This window comes from Pseudophryne corroboree, chromosome 9 (assembly GCF_028390025.1).
Source record: "Pseudophryne corroboree isolate aPseCor3 chromosome 9, aPseCor3.hap2, whole genome shotgun sequence".
Classification (NCBI taxonomy): domain Eukaryota; kingdom Metazoa; phylum Chordata; class Amphibia; order Anura; family Myobatrachidae; genus Pseudophryne; species Pseudophryne corroboree.
Window position 1 is genome coordinate 302893497 of NC_086452.1, and position 21045 is coordinate 302914541.

Below are 21045 nucleotides of genomic sequence, written 5' to 3' on the forward strand. Positions count from 1 at the left end.
TACTGCCAACACCGTTCTGTTGATGCATTCCATTTTCAAACGTATTTATTTATGTACCAGTAGCTAGAAGTAGAAAAGTTCTAACAGAAACCACAAAGCTCATCTACAGCCACACCACACTGGATGCACCCAATCTCATCTGATCTTGGAAGCTAAGCAGTGTTGGGTCTGGTTAGTACTTGGATGGGAGACCACCTGGGAATACAAGGTGCTGTAGGTATTTTTATACTGCCAACACCGTTCTGTTGATGCATTCCAATTTCAATCTTATTCATTTATGTACCAGTAGTTAGAAGTAGAAAAGTTCTAAAAGAAACCACAAAGCTCATCTACAGCCACACCACACTGGATACGCCCAATATCATCTGATCTTGGAAGCTAAGAAGTGTTGGGCCTGGTTAGCAATTGGATGGGAGACCACCTGGGAATACAAGGTGCTGCAGGTATTTTTATACTGCCAACACCGTTCTGTTGATGCATTCCATTTTCAAACTTATTCATTTATGTACCAGTAGATAGAAGTAGAAAAGTTCTAACAGAAACCACAGAGCTCATCTACAGCCACACCACACTGGGTACGAACAATCTCATCTGAGCTTAAAAGTTATGCATTGTTGGGCCTGTTTAGTACTTTGGTGGGAGTCCACCTGGGAATACGAGGTGCTGTAGGTATTTTTATACTGCCAACACCGTTCTGTTGATGCATTCCATTTTCAAACTTATTCATTTATGTGCCAGTAGTTAGAAGTAGAAAAGTTCTAACAGAAACAACAAAGCTCATCTACAGCAACACCACACTGGATACGCCCAATCTCATCTGATCTTGGAAGCTAAGCAGTGTTGTATTTGGATGTGAGACCACCTGGGAGTACAAGGTGCTGTAGATCTTTTTATACTGCCAACACCGTTCTGTTGATGCATTCCATTTTCAAACCTGTTCATTTATGTACCAGTAGTTAGAAGTAGAAAAGTTCTAACAGAAACCGCAAAGCTCATCTACAGCCACACCACACTGGATCTGCCCAATATCATTTGACCTTGGAAGCTCAGCAGTGTTCGGCCTGGTTAGTACTTGGATGGGAAACCACCTGGGAATACAAGGTGCTGTAGGTATTTTTATACTGCCAACACCATTCTGTTGATGCATTCCAATTTCAATCTTATTCATTTATGTACCAGTAGTTAGAAGTAGAAAAGTTCTAAAAGAAACCACAAAGCTCATCTACAGCCACACCACACTGGATATGCCCAATATCATCTGATCTTGGAAGCTAAGAAGTGTTGGGCCTGGTTTGTATTTGGATGGGAGACCACCTGGGAATACAAGGTGCTGCAGGTATTTTTATACTGCCAACACCGTTCTGTTGATGCATTCCATTTTCAAACTTATTCATTTATGTACCAGTAGATAGAAGTAGAAAAGTTCTAACAGAAACCACAGAGCTCATCTACAGCCACACCACACTGGATACGAACAATCTCATCTGAGCTTAAAAGTTAAGCATTGTTGGGCCTGTTTAGTACTTTGGTGGGAAACCACCTGGGAATACGAGGTGCTGTAGGTATTTTTATACTGCCAACACCGTTCTGTTGATGCATTCCATTTTCAAACTTATTCATTTAAGTACCAGTAGTTAGAAGTAGAAAAGTTCTAACAGAAACCACAAAGCTCATCTACAGCCACACCATACTGGATACGCCCAATCTCATCTGATCTTGGAAGCTAAGCAGTGTTGGGCTTGGTTAGTACTTGGATGTGAGACCACCTGGGAGTACAAGGTGCTGTATATCTTTTTATACTGCCAACACCGTTCTGTTGATGCATTCCATTTTCAAACCTGTTCATTTATGTACCAGTAGTTAGAAGTAGAAAAGTTCTAACAGAAACCGCAAAGCTCATCTACAGCCACACCACACTGGATCTGCCCAATATCATTTGACCTTGGAAGCTCAGCAGTGTTGGGCCTGGTTAGCACTTGGATGGGAGACCACCTGGGAATACAAGGTGCTGTAGGTATTTTTATACTGCCAACACCGTTCTATTGATGCATTCCATTTTCAAACTTATTAATTTATGTACCAGTAGTTAGAAGTAGAAAAGTTCTAACAGAAACCACAAAGCTCATCTATAGCCACACTACACTGGATACGCCCAATCTCATCTGATCTTGGAATTTAAGCAGTGTTGGGCCTGTTTAGTACTTTGGTGGGAGGCAACCTGGGAATACGAGGTGCTGTAGGTATTTTTATACTGCCAACACAGTTCTGTTGATGCATTCCATTTTCAAACTTATTCATTTATGTACCAGTAGTTAGAAGTAGAAAAGTTCTAACAGAAACCACAAAGCTCATCTACAGCCACACCACACTTGATACGCCCAATCTCATCTGATCTTGGAAGCTAAGCAGTGTTGGTACTGGTTAGTACTTTGATGGGAGACCACCTGGGCATACAAGGTGCTGCAGGTATTTTTATACTGCCAACACCGTTCTGTTGATGCATTCCAATTTCAATTTTATTCATTTATGTACCAGTAGTTAGAAGTAGAAAAGTTCTAACAGAAACCACAAAGCTCATCTACAGCCTCACCACACTGGATACGCCCAATCTCATCTGATCTTGGAAGTTAAGCAGTGTTGGGCTTGGTTAGTACTTGGATGGTAGACCAACTGGGAATACAAGGTGCTGCAGGTATTTTTATACTGCCAACACCGTTCTGTTGATGCATTCCATTTTCAAACTTATTCATTTATGTACCAGTAGTTAGAAGAAGAAAAGTTCTAACAGAAACCACAAAGCTCATCTACAGCCACACCACACTGGATACGCCCAATCTCATCTGGTCTTGGAAGCTAAGCAGTGTTGGTCCTGGATAGTACTTGGATGGGAGACCACCTGGCAATACAAGGTGCTGTAGGTATTTTTATACTGCCAACACCGTTCTGTTGATGCATTCCAAATTCAATCTTATTCATTTATGTACCAGTAGTTAGAAGTAGAAAAGTTCTAACAGAAACCGCAAAGCTCATCTACAGCCACACCACACTGAATACGCCCAATCTCATCTGATCTTGGAAGCTAAGCAGTGTTGGGCTTGGTTAGTACTTGGATGGGAGACCACCTGGGAATACAAGGTGCTGCAGGTATTTTTATACTGCCAACACCGTTCTGTTGATGCATTCCATTTTCAAACTTATTCATTTATGTACCAATAGTTAGAAGTAGAAAAGTTCTAACAGAAACCTCAAAGCTCATCTACAGCCACACCACACTGGATACGCCCAATCTCATCTGATCTTGGAAGCTAAGCAGTGTTGGGACTGGTTAGTACTTGGATGGGAGACCAACTGGGAATACAAGGTGCTGCAGGTATTTTTATACTGCCAACACTGTTCTGTTGATGCATTCCATTTTCAAACTTATTCATTTATGTACCAGTAGTTAGAAGAAGAAAAGTTCTAACAGAAACCACAAAGCTCATCTACAGCCACACCACACTGGATACGAACAATATCATCTGAACTTAAAAGTTAAGCATTGTTGGGCCTGTTTAGTACTTTGGTGGGAGACCACCTGGGAATACGAGGTGCTGTAGGTATTTTTATACTGCCAACACCGTTCTGTTGATGCATTCCATTTTCAAACTTATTCATTTATGTACCAGTAGTTAGAAGTAGAAAAGTTCTAACAGAAACCACAAAGCTCATCTACAGCCACACCATACTGGATACGCCCAATCTCATCTGATCTTGGAAGCTAAGCAGTGTTGGGCTTGGTTAGTACTTGGATGTGAGACCACCTGGGAGTACAAGCTGTTGTAGATATTTTTATACTGCCAACACCGTTCTGTTGATGCATTCCATTTTCAAACCTGTTCATTTATGTACCAGTAGTTAGAAGTAGAAAAGTTCTAACAGAAACCGCAAAGCTCATCTACAGCCACACCACACTGGATCTGCCCAATATCATTTGACCTTGAAAGCTCAGCAGTGTTGGGCCTGGTTAGTACTTGGATGGGAGACCACCTGGGAATACAAGGTGCTGTAGGTATTTTTATACTGCCAACACCGTTCTGTTGATGCATTCCATTTTCAAACTTATTAATTTATGTACCAGTAGTTAGAAGTAGAAAAGTTCTAACAAACCACAAAGCTCATCTACAGCCACACCACACTGGATACGCCCAATCTCATCTGATCTTGGAATTTAAGCAGTGTTGGGCCTGTTTAGTACTTTGGTTGGAGACAACCTGGGAATACGAGGTGCTGTAGGTATTTTTATACTCCATCACCGTTCTGTTGATGCATTCCATTTTCAAACTTATTCATTTATGTACCAGTAGTTAGAAGTAGAAAAGTTCTAACAGAAACCACAAAGCTCATCTACAGCCACACCACACTGGATACGCCCAATCTTATCTGATCTTGGAAGCTAAGCAGTGTTGGGACTGGTTAGTACTTTGATGGGAGACCACCTGGGCATACAAGGTGCTGCAGGTATTTTTATACTGCCAACACCGTTCTGTTGATGCATTCCAATTTCAATTTTATTCATTTATGTACCAGTAGTTAGAAGTAGAAAAGTTCTAACAGAAACCACAAAGCTCATCTACAGCCTCACCACACTGGATACGCCCAATCTCATCTGATCTTGGAAGTTAAGCAGTGTTGGGCTTGGTTAGTACTTGGATGGGAGACCACCTGGCAATACAAGGTGCTGTAGGTATTTTTATACTGCCAACACCGTTCTGTTGATGCATTCCATTTTCAAACTTATTCATTTATGTATCAGTAGTTAGAAGAAGAAAAGTTCTAACAGAAACCACAAAGCTCATCTACAGCCACACCACATTGGATACGCCCAATCTCATCTGATCTTGGAAGCTAAGCAGTGTTGGGCTTGGTTAGTACTTTGATGTGAGACCACCTGGGCATACAAGGTGCTGCAGGTATTTTTATACTGCCAACACCGTTCTGTTGATGCATTCCATTTTCAAACTTATTCATTTATGTACCAGTAGTTAGAAGTAGAAAAGTTCTAACAGAAACCACAAAGCTCATCTACAGTCACACCATACTGGATACGCCCAATCTCATCTGATCTTGGAATTTAAGCAGTGTTGGGCCTGTTTAGTACTTTGGTGGGAGACAACCTTGGAATACGAGGTGCTGTAGGTATTTTTATACTGCCAACACCGTTCTGTTGATGCATTCCATTTTCAAACTTATTCATTTATGTACCAGTAGTTAGAAGTAGAAAAGTTCTAACAGAAACCACAAAGCTCATCTACAGCCACACCACACTGGATACGCCCAATCTCATCTGATCTTGGAAGCTAAGCAGTGTTGGGACTGGTTAGTACTTTGATGGGAGACCACCTGGGCATACAAGGTGCTGCTGGTATTTTTATACTGCCAACACCGTTCTGTTGATGCATTAAAATTTCAATCTTATTCATTTATGTACCAGTAGCTAGAAGTAGAAAAGTTCTAACAGAAACCACAAAGCTCAACTACAGCCTCACCACACTGGATACGCCCAATCTCATCTGATCTTGGAAGCTAAGCAGTGTTGGGCTTGGTTAGTACTTGGATGGGAGACCAACTGGGAATACAAGGTGCTGCAGGTATTTTTATACTGCCAACACCGTTCTGTTGATGCATTCCATTTTCAAACTTATTCATTTATGTACCAGTAGTTAGAAGAAGAAAAGTTCTAACAGAAACCACAAAGCTCATCTACAGCCACACCACACTGGATACGAACAATCTCATCTGAACTTAAAAGTTAAGCATTGTTGGGCCTGTTTAGTACTTTGGTGGGAGACCACCTGGGAATACGAGGTGCTGTAGGTATTTTTATACTGCCAACACCGTTCTGTTGATGCATTCCATTTTCAAACTTATTCATTTATGTACCAGTAGTTAGAAGTAGAAAAGTTCTAACAGAAACCACAAAGCTCATCTACAGCCACACCATACTGGATACGCCCAATCTCATCTGATCTTGGAAGCTAAGCAGTGTTGGGCTTGGTTAGTACTTGGATGTGAGACCACCTGGGAGTAAAAGGTGCTGTAGATCTTTTTATACTGCCAACACCGTTCTGTTGATGCATTCCATTTTCAAACTTGTCCATTTATGTACCAGTAGTTAGAAGTAGAAAAGTTCTAACAGAAACCGCAAAGCTCATCTACAGCCACACCACACTGGATCTGCCCAATATCATTTGACCTTGGAAGCTCAGAAGTGTTGGGCCTGGTTAGTTCTTGGATTGGAGACCACCTGGGAATACAAGGTGCTGTAGGTATTTTTATACTGCCAACACCGTTCTGTTGATGCATTCCATTTTCAAACTTATTAATTTATGTACCAGTAGTTAGAAGTAGAAAAGTTCTAACAGAAACCACAAAGCTCATCTACAGCCACACCACACTGGATACGCCCAATCTCATCTGATCTTGGAATTTAAGCAGTGTTGGGCCTGTTTAGTACTTTGGTGGGAGACAACCTGGGAATACGAGGTGCTGTAGGTATTTTTATACTGCCAACACCGTTCTGTTGATGCATTCCATTTTCAAACTTATTCATTTATGTACCAGTAGTTAGAAGTAGAAAAGTTCTAACAGAAACCACAAAGCTCATCTACAGCCACACCACACTGGATACGTCCAATCTCATCTGATCTTGGAAGCTAAGCAGTGTTGGGACTGGTTAGTACTTTGATGGGAGACCACCTGGGCATACAAGGTGCTGCAGGTATTTTCATACTGCCAACACCGTTCTGTTGATGCATTCCAATTTCAATCTTATTCATTTATGTACCAGTAGTTAGAAGTAGAAAAGTTCTAACAGAAACCACAAAGCTCATCTACAGCCTCACCACACTGGATACGCCCAATCTCATCTGATCTTGTGAAGCTAAGCAGTGTTGGGCTTGGTTAGTACTTGCATGGGAGACCAACTGGGAATACAAGGTGCTGCAGGAGTTTTTATACTGCCAACACCGTTCTGTTGATGCATTCCATTTGCAAACTTATTCATTTATGTACCAGTAGTTAGAAGAAGAAAAGTTCTAACAGAAACCACAAAGCTCATCTACAGCCACACCACACTGGATACGCCCAATCTCATCTGATCTTGGAAGCTAAGCAGTGTTGGTCCTGATTAGTACTAGGATGGGAGACCACCTGGCAATACAATGTCCTGTAGGTATTTTTATACTGCCAACACCGTTCTGTTGATGCATTCCAAATTCAATCTTATTCATTTATGTACCAGTAGTTAGAAGTAGAAAAGTTCTAACAGAAACCACAAAGCTCATCTACAGCCACACCACACTGGATACGCCCAATCTCATCTGATCTTGGAAGCTAAGCAGTGTTGGGCTTGGTTAGTACTTGGATGGGAGACCACCTGGGAATACAAGGTGCTGCAGGTATTTTTATACTGCCAACACCGTTCTGTTGATGCATTCCATTTTCAAACTTATTCATTTATGTACCAGTAGTTAGAAGTAGAAAAGTTCTAACAGAAACCACAAAGCTCATCTACAGCCACACCACACTGGATACGCCCAATCTCATCTGATCTTGGAATTTAAGCAGTGTTGGGCCTGTTTAGTACTTTGGTGGGAGACAACCTGGGAATACGAGGTGCTGTAGGTATTTTTATACTGCCAACACCGTTCTGTTGATGCATTCCATTTTCAAACGTATTCATTTATGTACCAGTAGTTAGAAGTAGAAAAGTTCTAACAGAAACCACAAAGCTCATCTACAGCCACACCACACTATATACGCCCAATCTCATTTGATCTTGAAAGCTAAGCAGTGTTGGAACTGGTTAGTACTTTGATGGGAGACCACCTAGGCATACAAGGTGCTGCAGGTATTTTTATACTGCCAACACCGTTCTGTTGATGCATTCCAATTTCAATCTTATTCATTTATGTACCAGTAGTTAGAAGTAGAAAAGTTCTAACAGAAACCACAAAGCTCATCTACAGCCTCACCACACTGGATACGCCCAATCTCATCTGATCTTGGAAGCTAAGCAGTCTTGGGCTTGGTTAGTACTTGGATGGGAGACCCACTGGGAATACAAGGTGCTGCAGGTATTTTTATACTGCCAACACCGTTCTGTTGATGCATTCCATTTTCAAACTTATTCATTTATGTACCAGTAGTTAGAAGAAGAAAAGTTCTAACAGAAACCACAAAGCTCATCTACAGCCACACCACACTGGATACGAACAATCTCATCTGAACTTAAAAGTTAAGCATTGTTGGGCCTGTTTAGTACTTTGGTGGGAGACCACCTGGGAATACGAGGTGCTGTAGGTATTTTTATACTGCCAACACCGTTCTGTTGATGCATTCCATTTTCAAACTTATTCATTTATGTACCAGTAGTTAGAAGTAGAAAAGTTCTAACAGAAACCACAAAGCTCATCTACAGCCACACCATACTGGATACGCCCAATCTCATCTGATCTTGGAAACTAAGCAGTGTTGGGCTTGGTTAGTACTTGGATGTGAGACCACCTGGGAGTACAAGGTGCTGTAGATCTTTTTATACTGCCAACACCGTTCTGTTGATGCATTCCATTTTCTAACCTGTTCATTTATGTACCAGTAGTTAGAAGTAGAACATTTCTAACAGAAACCACAAAGCTCATCTACAGCCACACCACACTGGATCTGCCCAATATCATTTGACCTTGGAAGCTCAGCAGTGTTGGGCCTGGTTAGTACTTGGATGGGAGACCACCTGGGAATACAAGGTGCTGTAGGTATTTTTATACTGCCAACACCGTTCTGTTGATGCATTCCATTTTCAAACTTATTCATTTATGTACCAGTAGTTAGAAGTAGAAAAGTTCTAACAGAAACCACAAAGTTCATCTACAGCCACACCACACTGGATACGCCCAATCTCATCTGATCTTGGAATTTAAGCAGTGTTGGGCCTGTTTAGTACTTTGGTGGGAGACAACCTGGGAATACGAGGTGCTGTAGGTATTTTTATACTGCCAACACCGTTCTGTTGATGCATTCCAATTTCAATCTTATTCATTTATGTACCAGTAGTTAGAAGTAGAAAAGTTCTAACAGAAACCACAAAGCTCATCTACAGCCTCACCACACTGGATACGCCCAATCTCATCTGATCTTGGAAGCTAAGCAGTGTTGGGCTTGGTTAGTACTTGGATGGGAGACCAACTGGGAATACAAGGTGCTGCAGGTATTTTTATACTGCCAACACCGTTCTGTTGATGCATTCCATTTTCAAACTTATTCATTTATGTACCAGTAGTTAGAAGAAGAAAAGTTCTAACAGAAACCACAAAGCTCATCTACAGCCACAACACACTGGATACGAACAATCTCATCTGAACTTAAAAGTTAAGCATTGTTGGGCCTGTTTAGTACTTTGGTGGGAGTCCACCTGGGAATACGAGTTGCTGTAGGTATTTTTATACTGCCAACACCGTTCTGTTGATGCATTCCATTTTCAAACTTATTCATTTATGTACCAGAAGTTAGAAGTAGAAAAGTTCTAACAGAAACCACAAAGCTCATCTACAGCCACACCATACTGGATACGCCCAATCTCATCTGATCTTGGAAGCTAAGCAGTGTTGGGCTTGGTTAGTACTTGGATGTGAGACCACCTGGGAGTACAAGGTGCTGTAGATCTTTTTATACTGCCAACACCGTTCTGTTGATGCATTCCATTTTCAAACTTGTTCATTTATGTACCAGTAGTTAGAAGTAGAAAAGTTCTAACAGAAACCACAAAGCTCATCTACAGCCACACCACACTGGATCTGCCCAATATCATTTGACCTTGGAAGCTAAGCAGTGTTGGGCCTGGTTAGTACTTGGATGGGAGACCACCTGGGAATACAAGGTGCTGTAGGTATTTTTATACTGCCAACACCGTTCTGTTGATGCAATCCATTTTCAAACTTATTAATTTATGTACCAGTAGTTAGAAGTAGAAAAGTTCTAACAGAAACCACAAAGCTCATCTACAGCCACACCACACTGGATACGCCCAATCTCATCTGATCTTGGAATTTAAGCAGTGTTGGGCCTGTTTAGTACTTTGGTGGGAGACAACCTGGGAATACGAGGTGCTGTAGGTATTTTTATACTGCCAACACCGTTCTGTTGATGCATTCCATTTTCAAACTTATTCATTTATGTACCAGTAGTTAGAAGTAGAAAAGTTCTAACAGAAACCACAAAGCTCATCTACAGCCACACCAAATTGGATACGCCCAATCTCATCTGATCTTGGAAGCTAAGCAGTGTTGGGACTGTTTAGTCCTTTGATGGGAGACCACCTGGGCATACAAGGTGCTGCAGGTATTTTTATACTGCCAACACCGTTCTGTTGATGCATTCCATTTTCAAACTTATTCATTTATGTACCAGTAGTTAGAAGAAGAAAAGTTCTAACAGAAACCACAAAGCTCATCTACAGCCACACCACACTGGATACGAACAATCTCATCTGATCTTGGAAGTTAAGCAGTGTTGGGCTTGGTTAGTACTTGGATGGGAGACCACCTGGGAATACAAGGTGCTGCAGGTATTTTTATACTGCCAACACCATTCTGTTGATGCATTCCATTTTCAAACTTATTCATTTATGTACCAGTACCTAGAAGTAGAAAAGTTCATACAGAAACCACAAAGCTCATCTGCAGCCACACCACACTGGATACACCCACTCTCATCTGATCTTGGAAGCTAAGCAGTGTTGGGCCTGGTTAGTACTTGGATGGGAGACCACCTGGGAATACAAGGTGCTGTAGGTATTTTTATACTGCCAACACCGTTCTGTTGATGCATTCCAAATTCAATCTTATTCATTTATGTACCAGTAGTTAGAAGTAGAAAAGTTCTAACAGAAACCACAAAGCTCATCTACTGCCACACAACAATGGATACGCCCAATCTCATCTGATTTTGGAAGCTAAGCAGTGTTGGGCTTAGTTAGTACTTGGATGGGAGACCACCTGGGAATACAAGGTGCTGCAGGTATTTTTATACTGCCAACACCGTTCTGTTGATGCATTCCATTTTCAAACTTATTCATTTATGTACCAGTAGTTAGAAGAAGAAAAGTTCTAACAGAAACCACAAAGCTCATCTACAGCCACACCACACTGGATACGAACAATCTCATCTGAACTTAAAAGTTAAGCATTGTTGGGCCTGTTTAGTACTTTGGTGGGAGACCACCTGGGAATACGAGGTGCTGTAGGTATTTTTATACTGCCAACACCGTTCTGTTGATGCATTCCATTTTTAAACTTATTCATTTATGTACCAGTAGTTAGAAGTAGAAAAGTTCTAACAGAAACCACAAAGCTTATCTACAGCCACACCACACTGGATACGCCCAATATCATCTGATCTTGGAAGCTAAGAAGTGTTGGGCCTGGTTAGTACTTGGATGAGAGACCACCTGGGGATACAAGGTGCTGGAGGTATTTTTATACTGCCAACACCATTCTGTTGATGCATTTCATTTACAAACTTATTAATTTATGTACCAGTAGCTAGAAGTAGAAAAATTCTAACAGAAACCGCAAAGTTCATCTACAGCCACACCACACTGGATACGCCCAATCTCATCCGATCTTGGAATCTAAGCAGTGCTGGGCCTGGTTAGTATTTGGATGGGAAACCACCTGGGAATGCAAGGTGCTGCAGATATTTTTATACTGCCAACTCCGTTTTGTTGATGCATTCCATTTTCAAACTTTTTCATTTATTTACCAGTAGTTAGAAGTAGAAAAGTTCTAACAGAAACCATGAAGATTATCTACAGCCACACCACACTGGATACGCCCAATCTCATCTGATCTTGGAAGCTAAGCAGTGTTGGGCTTGGTTAGTATTTGGATGGGAAACCACCTGGGAATACAAGGTGCTGCAGCTATTTTTATACTGCCAACACCGTTCTGTTGATGCATTCCATTTTCAAACTTATTCATTTATGTACCAGTAGTTAGAAGTAGAAAAGTTCTAACAGAAACCACAGAGCTCATCTACAGCCACACCACACTGGATACGAACAATCTCATCTGATCTTGGAATTTAAGCAGTGTTGGGCCTGTTTAGTACTTTGGTGGGAGACAACCTGGGAATACGAGGTGCTGTAGGTATTTTTATACTGCCAACACCGTTCTGTTGATGCATTCCATTTTCAAACTTATTCATTTATGTACCAGTAGTTAGAAGTAGAAAAGTTCTAACAGAAACCACAAAGCTCATCTACAGCCACACCACACTGGATACGTCCAATCTCATCTGATCTTGGAAGCTAAGCAGTGTTGGGACTGGTTAGTACTTTGATGGGAGACCACCTGGGCATACAAGGTGCTGCAGGTATTTTCATACTGCCAACACCGTTCTGTTGATGCATTCCAATTTCAATCTTATTCATTTATGTACCAGTAGTTAGAAGTAGAAAAGTTCTAACAGAAACCACAAAGCTCATCTACAGCCTCACCACACTGGATACGCCCAATCTCATCTGATCTTGTGAAGCTAAGCAGTGTTGGGCTTGGTTAGTACTTGCATGGGAGACCAACTGGGAATACAAGGTGCTGCAGGAGTTTTTATACTGCCAACACCGTTCTGTTGATGCATTCCATTTGCAAACTTATTCATTTATGTACCAGTAGTTAGAAGAAGAAAAGTTCTAACAGAAACCACAAAGCTCATCTACAGCCACACCACACTGGATACGCCCAATCTCATCTGATCTTGGAAGCTAAGCAGTGTTGGTCCTGATTAGTACTAGGATGGGAGACCACCTGGCAATACAATGTCCTGTAGGTATTTTTATACTGCCAACACCGTTCTGTTGATGCATTCCAAATTCAATCTTATTCATTTATGTACCAGTAGTTAGAAGTAGAAAAGTTCTAACAGAAACCACAAAGCTCATCTACAGCCACACCACACTGGATACGCCCAATCTCATCTGATCTTGGAAGCTAAGCAGTGTTGGGCTTGGTTAGTACTTGGATGGGAGACCACCTGGGAATACAAGGTGCTGCAGGTATTTTTATACTGCCAACACCGTTCTGTTGATGCATTCCATTTTCAAACTTATTCATTTATGTACCAGTAGTTAGAAGTAGAAAAGTTCTAACAGAAACCACAAAGCTCATCTACAGCCACACCACACTGGATACGCCCAATCTCATCTGATCTTGGAATTTAAGCAGTGTTGGGCCTGTTTAGTACTTTGGTGGGAGACAACCTGGGAATACGAGGTGCTGTAGGTATTTTTATACTGCCAACACCGTTCTGTTGATGCATTCCATTTTCAAACGTATTCATTTATGTACCAGTAGTTAGAAGTAGAAAAGTTCTAACAGAAACCACAAAGCTCATCTACAGCCACACCACACTATATACGCCCAATCTCATTTGATCTTGAAAGCTAAGCAGTGTTGGAACTGGTTAGTACTTTGATGGGAGACCACCTAGGCATACAAGGTGCTGCAGGTATTTTTATACTGCCAACACCGTTCTGTTGATGCATTCCAATTTCAATCTTATTCATTTATGTACCAGTAGTTAGAAGTAGAAAAGTTCTAACAGAAACCACAAAGCTCATCTACAGCCTCACCACACTGGATACGCCCAATCTCATCTGATCTTGGAAGCTAAGCAGTCTTGGGCTTGGTTAGTACTTGGATGGGAGACCCACTGGGAATACAAGGTGCTGCAGGTATTTTTATACTGCCAACACCGTTCTGTTGATGCATTCCATTTTCAAACTTATTCATTTATGTACCAGTAGTTAGAAGAAGAAAAGTTCTAACAGAAACCACAAAGCTCATCTACAGCCACACCACACTGGATACGAACAATCTCATCTGAACTTAAAAGTTAAGCATTGTTGGGCCTGTTTAGTACTTTGGTGGGAGACCACCTGGGAATACGAGGTGCTGTAGGTATTTTTATACTGCCAACACCGTTCTGTTGATGCATTCCATTTTCAAACTTATTCATTTATGTACCAGTAGTTAGAAGTAGAAAAGTTCTAACAGAAACCACAAAGCTCATCTACAGCCACACCATACTGGATACGCCCAATCTCATCTGATCTTGGAAACTAAGCAGTGTTGGGCTTGGTTAGTACTTGGATGTGAGACCACCTGGGAGTACAAGGTGCTGTAGATCTTTTTATACTGCCAACACCGTTCTGTTGATGCATTCCATTTTCTAACCTGTTCATTTATGTACCAGTAGTTAGAAGTAGAACATTTCTAACAGAAACCACAAAGCTCATCTACAGCCACACCACACTGGATCTGCCCAATATCATTTGACCTTGGAAGCTCAGCAGTGTTGGGCCTGGTTAGTACTTGGATGGGAGACCACCTGGGAATACAAGGTGCTGTAGGTATTTTTATACTGCCAACACCGTTCTGTTGATGCATTCCATTTTCAAACTTATTCATTTATGTACCAGTAGTTAGAAGTAGAAAAGTTCTAACAGAAACCACAAAGTTCATCTACAGCCACACCACACTGGATACGCCCAATCTCATCTGATCTTGGAATTTAAGCAGTGTTGGGCCTGTTTAGTACTTTGGTGGGAGACAACCTGGGAATACGAGGTGCTGTAGGTATTTTTATACTGCCAACACCGTTCTGTTGATGCATTCCAATTTCAATCTTATTCATTTATGTACCAGTAGTTAGAAGTAGAAAAGTTCTAACAGAAACCACAAAGCTCATCTACAGCCTCACCACACTGGATACGCCCAATCTCATCTGATCTTGGAAGCTAAGCAGTGTTGGGCTTGGTTAGTACTTGGATGGGAGACCAACTGGGAATACAAGGTGCTGCAGGTATTTTTATACTGCCAACACCGTTCTGTTGATGCATTCCATTTTCAAACTTATTCATTTATGTACCAGTAGTTAGAAGAAGAAAAGTTCTAACAGAAACCACAAAGCTCATCTACAGCCACAACACACTGGATACGAACAATCTCATCTGAACTTAAAAGTTAAGCATTGTTGGGCCTGTTTAGTACTTTGGTGGGAGTCCACCTGGGAATACGAGTTGCTGTAGGTATTTTTATACTGCCAACACCGTTCTGTTGATGCATTCCATTTTCAAACTTATTCATTTATGTACCAGAAGTTAGAAGTAGAAAAGTTCTAACAGAAACCACAAAGCTCATCTACAGCCACACCATACTGGATACGCCCAATCTCATCTGATCTTGGAAGCTAAGCAGTGTTGGGCTTGGTTAGTACTTGGATGTGAGACCACCTGGGAGTACAAGGTGCTGTAGATCTTTTTATACTGCCAACACCGTTCTGTTGATGCATTCCATTTTCAAACTTGTTCATTTATGTACCAGTAGTTAGAAGTAGAAAAGTTCTAACAGAAACCACAAAGCTCATCTACAGCCACACCACACTGGATCTGCCCAATATCATTTGACCTTGGAAGCTAAGCAGTGTTGGGCCTGGTTAGTACTTGGATGGGAGACCACCTGGGAATACAAGGTGCTGTAGGTATTTTTATACTGCCAACACCGTTCTGTTGATGCAATCCATTTTCAAACTTATTAATTTATGTACCAGTAGTTAGAAGTAGAAAAGTTCTAACAGAAACCACAAAGCTCATCTACAGCCACACCACACTGGATACGCCCAATCTCATCTGATCTTGGAATTTAAGCAGTGTTGGGCCTGTTTAGTACTTTGGTGGGAGACAACCTGGGAATACGAGGTGCTGTAGGTATTTTTATACTGCCAACACCGTTCTGTTGATGCATTCCATTTTCAAACTTATTCATTTATGTACCAGTAGTTAGAAGTAGAAAAGTTCTAACAGAAACCACAAAGCTCATCTACAGCCACACCAAATTGGATACGCCCAATCTCATCTGATCTTGGAAGCTAAGCAGTGTTGGGACTGTTTAGTCCTTTGATGGGAGACCACCTGGGCATACAAGGTGCTGCAGGTATTTTTATACTGCCAACACCGTTCTGTTGATGCATTCCATTTTCAAACTTATTCATTTATGTACCAGTAGTTAGAAGAAGAAAAGTTCTAACAGAAACCACAAAGCTCATCTACAGCCACACCACACTGGATACGAACAATCTCATCTGATCTTGGAAGTTAAGCAGTGTTGGGCTTGGTTAGTACTTGGATGGGAGACCACCTGGGAATACAAGGTGCTGCAGGTATTTTTATACTGCCAACACCATTCTGTTGATGCATTCCATTTTCAAACTTATTCATTTATGTACCAGTACCTAGAAGTAGAAAAGTTCATACAGAAACCACAAAGCTCATCTGCAGCCACACCACACTGGATACACCCACTCTCATCTGATCTTGGAAGCTAAGCAGTGTTGGGCCTGGTTAGTACTTGGATGGGAGACCACCTGGGAATACAAGGTGCTGTAGGTATTTTTATACTGCCAACACCGTTCTGTTGATGCATTCCAAATTCAATCTTATTCATTTATGTACCAGTAGTTAGAAGTAGAAAAGTTCTAACAGAAACCACAAAGCTCATCTACTGCCACACAACAATGGATACGCCCAATCTCATCTGATTTTGGAAGCTAAGCAGTGTTGGGCTTAGTTAGTACTTGGATGGGAGACCACCTGGGAATACAAGGTGCTGCAGGTATTTTTATACTGCCAACACCGTTCTGTTGATGCATTCCATTTTCAAACTTATTCATTTATGTACCAGTAGTTAGAAGAAGAAAAGTTCTAACAGAAACCACAAAGCTCATCTACAGCCACACCACACTGGATACGAACAATCTCATCTGAACTTAAAAGTTAAGCATTGTTGGGCCTGTTTAGTACTTTGGTGGGAGACCACCTGGGAATACGAGGTGCTGTAGGTATTTTTATACTGCCAACACCGTTCTGTTGATGCATTCCATTTTTAAACTTATTCATTTATGTACCAGTAGTTAGAAGTAGAAAAGTTCTAACAGAAACCACAAAGCTTATCTACAGCCACACCACACTGGATACGCCCAATATCATCTGATCTTGGAAGCTAAGAAGTGTTGGGCCTGGTTAGTACTTGGATGAGAGACCACCTGGGGATACAAGGTGCTGGAGGTATTTTTATACTGCCAACACCATTCTGTTGATGCATTTCATTTACAAACTTATTAATTTATGTACCAGTAGCTAGAAGTAGAAAAATTCTAACAGAAACCGCAAAGTTCATCTACAGCCACACCACACTGGATACGCCCAATCTCATCCGATCTTGGAATCTAAGCAGTGCTGGGCCTGGTTAGTATTTGGATGGGAAACCACCTGGGAATGCAAGGTGCTGCAGATATTTTTATACTGCCAACTCCGTTTTGTTGATGCATTCCATTTTCAAACTTTTTCATTTATTTACCAGTAGTTAGAAGTAGAAAAGTTCTAACAGAAACCATGAAGATTATCTACAGCCACACCACACTGGATACGCCCAATCTCATCTGATCTTGGAAGCTAAGCAGTGTTGGGCTTGGTTAGTATTTGGATGGGAAACCACCTGGGAATACAAGGTGCTGCAGCTATTTTTATACTGCCAACACCGTTCTGTTGATGCATTCCATTTTCAAACTTATTCATTTATGTACCAGTAGTTAGAAGTAGAAAAGTTCTAACAGAAACCACAGAGCTCATCTACAGCCACACCACACTGGATACGAACAATCTCATCTGATCTTGGAAGCCAAGCAGTGTTGGGCCTGTTTAGTACTTTGGTGGGAGACCACCTGGGAATACGAGGTGCTGTAGGTATTTTTATACTGCCAACACCGTTCTGTTGATGCATTCCATTTTCAAACTTATTCATTTATGTACTAGTAATTAGAAGTAGAAAAGTTCTAACAGAAACCACAAAGCTCATCTACAGCCACACCACACTGGATACGCCCAATCTCATCTGATCTTGGAAGTTAAGCAGTGTTGGGACTGGTTAGTACTTTGATGGGAGACCACCTGGGAATACAAGGTGCTGCAGGTATTTTTATGCTGCCAACACCGTTCTGTTGATGCATTCCATTTTCAAACTTATTCATTTATGTACCAGTACCTAGAAGTAGAAAAGTTCTAACAGAAACCGCAAAGCTCATCTGCAGCCACACCACACTGGATACACCCACTCTCATCTGATCTTGGAAGCTAAGCAGTGTTGGGCCTGGTTAGTACTTGGATGGGAGACCACCTGGGAATACAAGGTGCTGTAGGTATTTTTATACTGCCAACACCGTTCTGTTGATGCATTCCAAATTCAATCTTATTCATTTATGTACCAGTAGTTAGAAGTAGAAAAGTTCTAACAGAGACCACAAAGCTCATCTACTGCCACACCACACTGGATACGCCCAATCCCATCTGATTTTTGGAAGCTAAGCAGTGTTGGGCTTGGTTAGTACTTGGATGGGAGACCACCTGGGAATACAAGGTGCTGCAGGTATTTTTATACTGCCAACACCGTTCTGTTGATGCATTCCATTTTCAAACTTATTCATTTATGTACAAGTAGTTAGAAGAAGAAAAGTTCTAACAGAAACCACAAAGCTCATCTACAGCCACACCACACTGGATACGAACAATCTCATCTGAACTTAAAAGTTAAGCATTGTTGGGCCTGTTTAGTACTTTGGTGGGAGACCACCTGGGAATACGAGGTGCTGTAGGTATTTTTATACTGCCAACACCGTTCTGTTGATGCATTCCATTTTCAAACTTATTCATTTATGTACCAGTAGTTAGAAGTAGAAAAGTTCTAACAGAAACCACAAAGCTCATCTACAGCCACACCATACTGGATACGCCCAATCTCATCTGATCTTGGAAACTAAGCAGTGTTGGGCTTGGTTAGTACTTGGATGTGAGACCACCTGGGAGTACAAGGTGCTGTAGATCTTTTTATACTGCCAACACCGTTCTGTTGATGCATTCCATTTTCTAACCTGTTCATTTATGTACCAGTAGTTAGAAGTAGAAAAGTTCTAACAGAAACCGCAAAGCTCATCTACAGCCACACCACCCTGGATCTGCCCAATATCATTTGACCTTGGAAGCTAAGCAGTGTTGGGCCTGGTTAGTACTTGGATGGGAGACCACCTGGGAATACAAGGTGCTGTAGGTATTTTTATACTGCCAACACCGTTCTGTTGATGCATTCCATTTTCAAACTTATTCATTTATGTACCAGTAGTTAGAAGTAGAAAAGTTCTAACAGAAACCACAAAGCTCATCTACAGCCACACCACACTGGATACGCCCAATCTCATCTGATCTTGGAATTTAAGCAGTGTTGGGCCTGTTTAGTACTTTGGTGGGAGACAACCTGGGAATACGAGGTGCTGTAGGTATTTTTATACTGCCAACACCGTTCTGTTGATGCATTCCTTTTTCAAACTTATTCATTTATGTACCAGTAGTAAGAAGTAGAAAAGTTCCAACAGAAACCACAAAGCTCATCTACAGCCACACCACACTGGATACGCCCAATCTCATCTGATCTTGGAAGCTAAGCAGTGTTGGGACTGGTTAGTACTTTGATGGGAGACCACCTGGGCATACAAGGTGCTGCACGTATTTTTATACTGCCAACACCGTTCTGTTGATGCATTCCAATTTCAATCTTATTCATTTATGTACCAGTAGTTAGAAGTAGAAAAGTTCTAACAGAAACCACAAAGCTCATCTACAGCCTCACCACACTGGATACGCCCAATCTCATCTGATCTTGAAAGCTAAGCAGTGTTGGGCTTGGTTAGTACTTGGATGGGAGACCAACTGGGAATACAAGGTGCTGCAGGTATTTTTATACTGCCAACACCGTTCTGTTGATGCATTCCATTTTCAAACTTATTCATTTATGTACCAGTAGTTAGAAGAAGAAAAGTTCTAACTGAAACCACAAAGCTCATCTACAGCCACAACACACTGGATACGAACAATCTCATCTGAACTTAAAAGTTAAGCATTGTTGGGCCTGTTTAGTACTTTGGTGGGAGTCCACCTGGGAATACGAGTTGCTGTAGGTATTTTTATACTGCCAACACCGTTCTGTTGATGCATTCCATTTTCAAACTTATTCATTTATGTACCAGAAGTTAGAAGTAGAAAAGTTCTAACAGAAACCACAAAGCTCATCTACAGCCACACCATACTGGATACGCCCAATCTCATCTGATCTTGGAAGCTAAGCAGTGTTGGGTTTGGTTAGTACTTGGATGTGAGACCACCTGGGAGTACAAGGTGCTGTAGATCTTTTTATACTGCCAACACCGTTCTGTTGATGCATTCCATTTTCAAACTTGTTCATTTATGTACCAGTAGTTAGAAGTAGAAAAGTTCTAACAGAAACCGCAAAGCTCATCTACAGCCACACCACACTGGATCTGCCCAATATCATTTGACCTTGGAAGCTAAGCAGTGTTGGGCCTGGTTAGTACTTGGATGGGAGACCACCTGGGAATACAAGGTGCTGTAGGTATTTTTATACTGCCAACACCGTTCTGTTGATGCATTCCATTTTCAAACTTATTAATTTATGCACCAGTAGTTAGAAGTAGAAAAGTTCTAACAGAAACCACAAAGCTCATCTACAGCCACACCACACTGGATACGAACAATCTCATCTGATCTTGGAATTTAAGCAGTGTTGGGCCTGTTTAGTACTTTGGTGGGAGACAACCTGGGAATACGAGGTGCTGTAGGTATTTTTATACTGCCAACACCGTTCTGTTGATGCATTCCATTTTCAAACTTATTCATTTATGTACCAGTAGTTAGAAGTAGAAAAGTTCTAACAGAAACCACAAAGCTCATCTACAGCCACACCAAACTGGATACGCCCAATCTCATCTGATCTTGGAAGCTAAGCAGTGTTGGGACTGGTTAGTACTTTGATGGGAGACCACCTGGGCATACAAGGTGCTGCAGGTATTTTTATACTGCCAACACCGTTCTGTTGATGCATTCCAATTTCA

At 41.4% G+C, this 21045-nt stretch overlaps 7 non-coding genes and 84 pseudogenes across 7 annotated transcripts; all 91 read left to right on the plus strand.

The window, feature by feature from the left end:
• The first annotated feature begins 101 nt into the window (after positions 1 to 101).
• Positions 102 to 220, plus strand: LOC134963229 (5S ribosomal RNA). Its single transcript, XR_010188104.1, has one exon. It is a non-coding gene; the product is annotated as a 5S ribosomal RNA (ribosomal RNA).
• A 107-nt stretch (positions 221 to 327) lies between these two features.
• On the plus strand, positions 328 to 446 carry LOC134964451 (5S ribosomal RNA; annotated as a pseudogene).
• A 107-nt stretch (positions 447 to 553) lies between these two features.
• Positions 554 to 672, plus strand: LOC134964963 (5S ribosomal RNA; annotated as a pseudogene).
• Positions 673 to 994: 322 nt separating this feature from the next.
• Positions 995 to 1113, plus strand: LOC134964510 (5S ribosomal RNA; annotated as a pseudogene).
• A 107-nt stretch (positions 1114 to 1220) lies between these two features.
• On the plus strand, positions 1221 to 1339 carry LOC134963655 (5S ribosomal RNA; annotated as a pseudogene).
• Positions 1340 to 1446: 107 nt separating this feature from the next.
• On the plus strand, positions 1447 to 1565 carry LOC134963426 (5S ribosomal RNA; annotated as a pseudogene).
• A 107-nt stretch (positions 1566 to 1672) lies between these two features.
• Positions 1673 to 1791, plus strand: LOC134960535 (5S ribosomal RNA; annotated as a pseudogene).
• Positions 1792 to 1898: 107 nt separating this feature from the next.
• LOC134964034 (5S ribosomal RNA) lies at positions 1899 to 2017 on the plus strand (annotated as a pseudogene).
• A 107-nt stretch (positions 2018 to 2124) lies between these two features.
• Positions 2125 to 2243, plus strand: LOC134962886 (5S ribosomal RNA; annotated as a pseudogene).
• Positions 2244 to 2350: 107 nt separating this feature from the next.
• On the plus strand, positions 2351 to 2469 carry LOC134963279 (5S ribosomal RNA; annotated as a pseudogene).
• A 107-nt stretch (positions 2470 to 2576) lies between these two features.
• Positions 2577 to 2695, plus strand: LOC134960663 (5S ribosomal RNA; annotated as a pseudogene).
• A 107-nt stretch (positions 2696 to 2802) lies between these two features.
• Positions 2803 to 2921, plus strand: LOC134960854 (5S ribosomal RNA; annotated as a pseudogene).
• A 107-nt stretch (positions 2922 to 3028) lies between these two features.
• Positions 3029 to 3147, plus strand: LOC134962372 (5S ribosomal RNA). Its single transcript, XR_010188022.1, has one exon. It is a non-coding gene; the product is annotated as a 5S ribosomal RNA (ribosomal RNA).
• Positions 3148 to 3254: 107 nt separating this feature from the next.
• On the plus strand, positions 3255 to 3373 carry LOC134960552 (5S ribosomal RNA; annotated as a pseudogene).
• Positions 3374 to 3480: 107 nt separating this feature from the next.
• Positions 3481 to 3599, plus strand: LOC134963824 (5S ribosomal RNA; annotated as a pseudogene).
• A 107-nt stretch (positions 3600 to 3706) lies between these two features.
• Positions 3707 to 3825, plus strand: LOC134960763 (5S ribosomal RNA; annotated as a pseudogene).
• Positions 3826 to 3932: 107 nt separating this feature from the next.
• LOC134963321 (5S ribosomal RNA) lies at positions 3933 to 4051 on the plus strand (annotated as a pseudogene).
• A 105-nt stretch (positions 4052 to 4156) lies between these two features.
• On the plus strand, positions 4157 to 4275 carry LOC134959753 (5S ribosomal RNA; annotated as a pseudogene).
• A 106-nt stretch (positions 4276 to 4381) lies between these two features.
• LOC134962758 (5S ribosomal RNA) lies at positions 4382 to 4500 on the plus strand (annotated as a pseudogene).
• A 107-nt stretch (positions 4501 to 4607) lies between these two features.
• LOC134959876 (5S ribosomal RNA) lies at positions 4608 to 4726 on the plus strand (annotated as a pseudogene).
• A 107-nt stretch (positions 4727 to 4833) lies between these two features.
• LOC134962555 (5S ribosomal RNA) lies at positions 4834 to 4952 on the plus strand (annotated as a pseudogene).
• Positions 4953 to 5059: 107 nt separating this feature from the next.
• On the plus strand, positions 5060 to 5178 carry LOC134962660 (5S ribosomal RNA; annotated as a pseudogene).
• Positions 5179 to 5285: 107 nt separating this feature from the next.
• On the plus strand, positions 5286 to 5404 carry LOC134962439 (5S ribosomal RNA; annotated as a pseudogene).
• Positions 5405 to 5511: 107 nt separating this feature from the next.
• LOC134960620 (5S ribosomal RNA) lies at positions 5512 to 5630 on the plus strand (annotated as a pseudogene).
• Positions 5631 to 5737: 107 nt separating this feature from the next.
• LOC134961914 (5S ribosomal RNA) lies at positions 5738 to 5856 on the plus strand (annotated as a pseudogene).
• A 107-nt stretch (positions 5857 to 5963) lies between these two features.
• LOC134960579 (5S ribosomal RNA) lies at positions 5964 to 6082 on the plus strand (annotated as a pseudogene).
• Positions 6083 to 6415: 333 nt separating this feature from the next.
• Positions 6416 to 6534, plus strand: LOC134960679 (5S ribosomal RNA; annotated as a pseudogene).
• Positions 6535 to 6641: 107 nt separating this feature from the next.
• Positions 6642 to 6760, plus strand: LOC134962530 (5S ribosomal RNA; annotated as a pseudogene).
• Positions 6761 to 6867: 107 nt separating this feature from the next.
• On the plus strand, positions 6868 to 6987 carry LOC134964106 (5S ribosomal RNA; annotated as a pseudogene).
• Positions 6988 to 7094: 107 nt separating this feature from the next.
• LOC134963146 (5S ribosomal RNA) lies at positions 7095 to 7213 on the plus strand (annotated as a pseudogene).
• Positions 7214 to 7320: 107 nt separating this feature from the next.
• LOC134962397 (5S ribosomal RNA) lies at positions 7321 to 7439 on the plus strand. The gene has a single exon (XR_010188025.1). It is a non-coding gene; the product is annotated as a 5S ribosomal RNA (ribosomal RNA).
• Positions 7440 to 7546: 107 nt separating this feature from the next.
• On the plus strand, positions 7547 to 7665 carry LOC134960680 (5S ribosomal RNA; annotated as a pseudogene).
• Positions 7666 to 7772: 107 nt separating this feature from the next.
• LOC134964886 (5S ribosomal RNA) lies at positions 7773 to 7891 on the plus strand (annotated as a pseudogene).
• A 107-nt stretch (positions 7892 to 7998) lies between these two features.
• Positions 7999 to 8117, plus strand: LOC134961640 (5S ribosomal RNA; annotated as a pseudogene).
• A 107-nt stretch (positions 8118 to 8224) lies between these two features.
• Positions 8225 to 8343, plus strand: LOC134961915 (5S ribosomal RNA; annotated as a pseudogene).
• A 107-nt stretch (positions 8344 to 8450) lies between these two features.
• Positions 8451 to 8569, plus strand: LOC134960861 (5S ribosomal RNA; annotated as a pseudogene).
• Positions 8570 to 8676: 107 nt separating this feature from the next.
• Positions 8677 to 8795, plus strand: LOC134962369 (5S ribosomal RNA; annotated as a pseudogene).
• A 107-nt stretch (positions 8796 to 8902) lies between these two features.
• LOC134960681 (5S ribosomal RNA) lies at positions 8903 to 9021 on the plus strand (annotated as a pseudogene).
• A 107-nt stretch (positions 9022 to 9128) lies between these two features.
• LOC134960258 (5S ribosomal RNA) lies at positions 9129 to 9247 on the plus strand (annotated as a pseudogene).
• Positions 9248 to 9354: 107 nt separating this feature from the next.
• Positions 9355 to 9473, plus strand: LOC134964476 (5S ribosomal RNA; annotated as a pseudogene).
• A 107-nt stretch (positions 9474 to 9580) lies between these two features.
• Positions 9581 to 9699, plus strand: LOC134959746 (5S ribosomal RNA; annotated as a pseudogene).
• A 107-nt stretch (positions 9700 to 9806) lies between these two features.
• LOC134960749 (5S ribosomal RNA) lies at positions 9807 to 9925 on the plus strand (annotated as a pseudogene).
• Positions 9926 to 10032: 107 nt separating this feature from the next.
• LOC134960682 (5S ribosomal RNA) lies at positions 10033 to 10151 on the plus strand (annotated as a pseudogene).
• A 107-nt stretch (positions 10152 to 10258) lies between these two features.
• On the plus strand, positions 10259 to 10377 carry LOC134964561 (5S ribosomal RNA; annotated as a pseudogene).
• A 107-nt stretch (positions 10378 to 10484) lies between these two features.
• Positions 10485 to 10603, plus strand: LOC134960719 (5S ribosomal RNA; annotated as a pseudogene).
• Positions 10604 to 10710: 107 nt separating this feature from the next.
• Positions 10711 to 10829, plus strand: LOC134962520 (5S ribosomal RNA). The gene has a single exon (XR_010188038.1). It is a non-coding gene; the product is annotated as a 5S ribosomal RNA (ribosomal RNA).
• Positions 10830 to 10936: 107 nt separating this feature from the next.
• LOC134963592 (5S ribosomal RNA) lies at positions 10937 to 11055 on the plus strand (annotated as a pseudogene).
• Positions 11056 to 11162: 107 nt separating this feature from the next.
• Positions 11163 to 11281, plus strand: LOC134961917 (5S ribosomal RNA; annotated as a pseudogene).
• Positions 11282 to 11388: 107 nt separating this feature from the next.
• LOC134964376 (5S ribosomal RNA) lies at positions 11389 to 11507 on the plus strand (annotated as a pseudogene).
• A 107-nt stretch (positions 11508 to 11614) lies between these two features.
• LOC134961287 (5S ribosomal RNA) lies at positions 11615 to 11733 on the plus strand (annotated as a pseudogene).
• A 107-nt stretch (positions 11734 to 11840) lies between these two features.
• On the plus strand, positions 11841 to 11959 carry LOC134960545 (5S ribosomal RNA; annotated as a pseudogene).
• Positions 11960 to 12066: 107 nt separating this feature from the next.
• LOC134963375 (5S ribosomal RNA) lies at positions 12067 to 12185 on the plus strand (annotated as a pseudogene).
• A 107-nt stretch (positions 12186 to 12292) lies between these two features.
• LOC134962531 (5S ribosomal RNA) lies at positions 12293 to 12411 on the plus strand (annotated as a pseudogene).
• A 107-nt stretch (positions 12412 to 12518) lies between these two features.
• On the plus strand, positions 12519 to 12638 carry LOC134964109 (5S ribosomal RNA; annotated as a pseudogene).
• A 107-nt stretch (positions 12639 to 12745) lies between these two features.
• Positions 12746 to 12864, plus strand: LOC134963148 (5S ribosomal RNA; annotated as a pseudogene).
• Positions 12865 to 12971: 107 nt separating this feature from the next.
• LOC134962409 (5S ribosomal RNA) lies at positions 12972 to 13090 on the plus strand. The gene has a single exon (XR_010188026.1). It is a non-coding gene; the product is annotated as a 5S ribosomal RNA (ribosomal RNA).
• Positions 13091 to 13197: 107 nt separating this feature from the next.
• LOC134960684 (5S ribosomal RNA) lies at positions 13198 to 13316 on the plus strand (annotated as a pseudogene).
• A 107-nt stretch (positions 13317 to 13423) lies between these two features.
• On the plus strand, positions 13424 to 13542 carry LOC134964887 (5S ribosomal RNA; annotated as a pseudogene).
• Positions 13543 to 13649: 107 nt separating this feature from the next.
• Positions 13650 to 13768, plus strand: LOC134961641 (5S ribosomal RNA; annotated as a pseudogene).
• A 107-nt stretch (positions 13769 to 13875) lies between these two features.
• LOC134961918 (5S ribosomal RNA) lies at positions 13876 to 13994 on the plus strand (annotated as a pseudogene).
• Positions 13995 to 14101: 107 nt separating this feature from the next.
• On the plus strand, positions 14102 to 14220 carry LOC134960862 (5S ribosomal RNA; annotated as a pseudogene).
• Positions 14221 to 14327: 107 nt separating this feature from the next.
• LOC134962370 (5S ribosomal RNA) lies at positions 14328 to 14446 on the plus strand (annotated as a pseudogene).
• A 107-nt stretch (positions 14447 to 14553) lies between these two features.
• On the plus strand, positions 14554 to 14672 carry LOC134960685 (5S ribosomal RNA; annotated as a pseudogene).
• A 107-nt stretch (positions 14673 to 14779) lies between these two features.
• Positions 14780 to 14898, plus strand: LOC134960259 (5S ribosomal RNA; annotated as a pseudogene).
• Positions 14899 to 15005: 107 nt separating this feature from the next.
• LOC134964478 (5S ribosomal RNA) lies at positions 15006 to 15124 on the plus strand (annotated as a pseudogene).
• Positions 15125 to 15231: 107 nt separating this feature from the next.
• LOC134959748 (5S ribosomal RNA) lies at positions 15232 to 15350 on the plus strand (annotated as a pseudogene).
• Positions 15351 to 15457: 107 nt separating this feature from the next.
• On the plus strand, positions 15458 to 15576 carry LOC134960750 (5S ribosomal RNA; annotated as a pseudogene).
• A 107-nt stretch (positions 15577 to 15683) lies between these two features.
• On the plus strand, positions 15684 to 15802 carry LOC134960686 (5S ribosomal RNA; annotated as a pseudogene).
• A 107-nt stretch (positions 15803 to 15909) lies between these two features.
• Positions 15910 to 16028, plus strand: LOC134964563 (5S ribosomal RNA; annotated as a pseudogene).
• A 107-nt stretch (positions 16029 to 16135) lies between these two features.
• LOC134960722 (5S ribosomal RNA) lies at positions 16136 to 16254 on the plus strand (annotated as a pseudogene).
• Positions 16255 to 16361: 107 nt separating this feature from the next.
• LOC134962532 (5S ribosomal RNA) lies at positions 16362 to 16480 on the plus strand. Its single transcript, XR_010188039.1, has one exon. It is a non-coding gene; the product is annotated as a 5S ribosomal RNA (ribosomal RNA).
• Positions 16481 to 16587: 107 nt separating this feature from the next.
• LOC134963594 (5S ribosomal RNA) lies at positions 16588 to 16706 on the plus strand (annotated as a pseudogene).
• A 107-nt stretch (positions 16707 to 16813) lies between these two features.
• On the plus strand, positions 16814 to 16932 carry LOC134961919 (5S ribosomal RNA; annotated as a pseudogene).
• Positions 16933 to 17039: 107 nt separating this feature from the next.
• On the plus strand, positions 17040 to 17158 carry LOC134964378 (5S ribosomal RNA; annotated as a pseudogene).
• A 107-nt stretch (positions 17159 to 17265) lies between these two features.
• Positions 17266 to 17384, plus strand: LOC134961290 (5S ribosomal RNA; annotated as a pseudogene).
• Positions 17385 to 17491: 107 nt separating this feature from the next.
• On the plus strand, positions 17492 to 17610 carry LOC134960546 (5S ribosomal RNA; annotated as a pseudogene).
• Positions 17611 to 17717: 107 nt separating this feature from the next.
• Positions 17718 to 17836, plus strand: LOC134960824 (5S ribosomal RNA; annotated as a pseudogene).
• A 107-nt stretch (positions 17837 to 17943) lies between these two features.
• Positions 17944 to 18062, plus strand: LOC134959800 (5S ribosomal RNA; annotated as a pseudogene).
• A 107-nt stretch (positions 18063 to 18169) lies between these two features.
• On the plus strand, positions 18170 to 18288 carry LOC134962544 (5S ribosomal RNA). The gene has a single exon (XR_010188040.1). It is a non-coding gene; the product is annotated as a 5S ribosomal RNA (ribosomal RNA).
• A 107-nt stretch (positions 18289 to 18395) lies between these two features.
• LOC134961783 (5S ribosomal RNA) lies at positions 18396 to 18515 on the plus strand (annotated as a pseudogene).
• A 107-nt stretch (positions 18516 to 18622) lies between these two features.
• On the plus strand, positions 18623 to 18741 carry LOC134961921 (5S ribosomal RNA; annotated as a pseudogene).
• A 107-nt stretch (positions 18742 to 18848) lies between these two features.
• Positions 18849 to 18967, plus strand: LOC134960863 (5S ribosomal RNA; annotated as a pseudogene).
• A 107-nt stretch (positions 18968 to 19074) lies between these two features.
• On the plus strand, positions 19075 to 19193 carry LOC134961851 (5S ribosomal RNA; annotated as a pseudogene).
• Positions 19194 to 19300: 107 nt separating this feature from the next.
• Positions 19301 to 19419, plus strand: LOC134960687 (5S ribosomal RNA; annotated as a pseudogene).
• Positions 19420 to 19526: 107 nt separating this feature from the next.
• On the plus strand, positions 19527 to 19645 carry LOC134962910 (5S ribosomal RNA; annotated as a pseudogene).
• A 107-nt stretch (positions 19646 to 19752) lies between these two features.
• On the plus strand, positions 19753 to 19871 carry LOC134961058 (5S ribosomal RNA; annotated as a pseudogene).
• Positions 19872 to 19978: 107 nt separating this feature from the next.
• LOC134964480 (5S ribosomal RNA) lies at positions 19979 to 20097 on the plus strand (annotated as a pseudogene).
• A 107-nt stretch (positions 20098 to 20204) lies between these two features.
• Positions 20205 to 20323, plus strand: LOC134960557 (5S ribosomal RNA; annotated as a pseudogene).
• Positions 20324 to 20430: 107 nt separating this feature from the next.
• On the plus strand, positions 20431 to 20549 carry LOC134960751 (5S ribosomal RNA; annotated as a pseudogene).
• Positions 20550 to 20656: 107 nt separating this feature from the next.
• Positions 20657 to 20775, plus strand: LOC134963376 (5S ribosomal RNA; annotated as a pseudogene).
• A 107-nt stretch (positions 20776 to 20882) lies between these two features.
• On the plus strand, positions 20883 to 21001 carry LOC134962852 (5S ribosomal RNA; annotated as a pseudogene).
• The last annotated feature ends 44 nt before the right edge of the window (positions 21002 to 21045 follow it).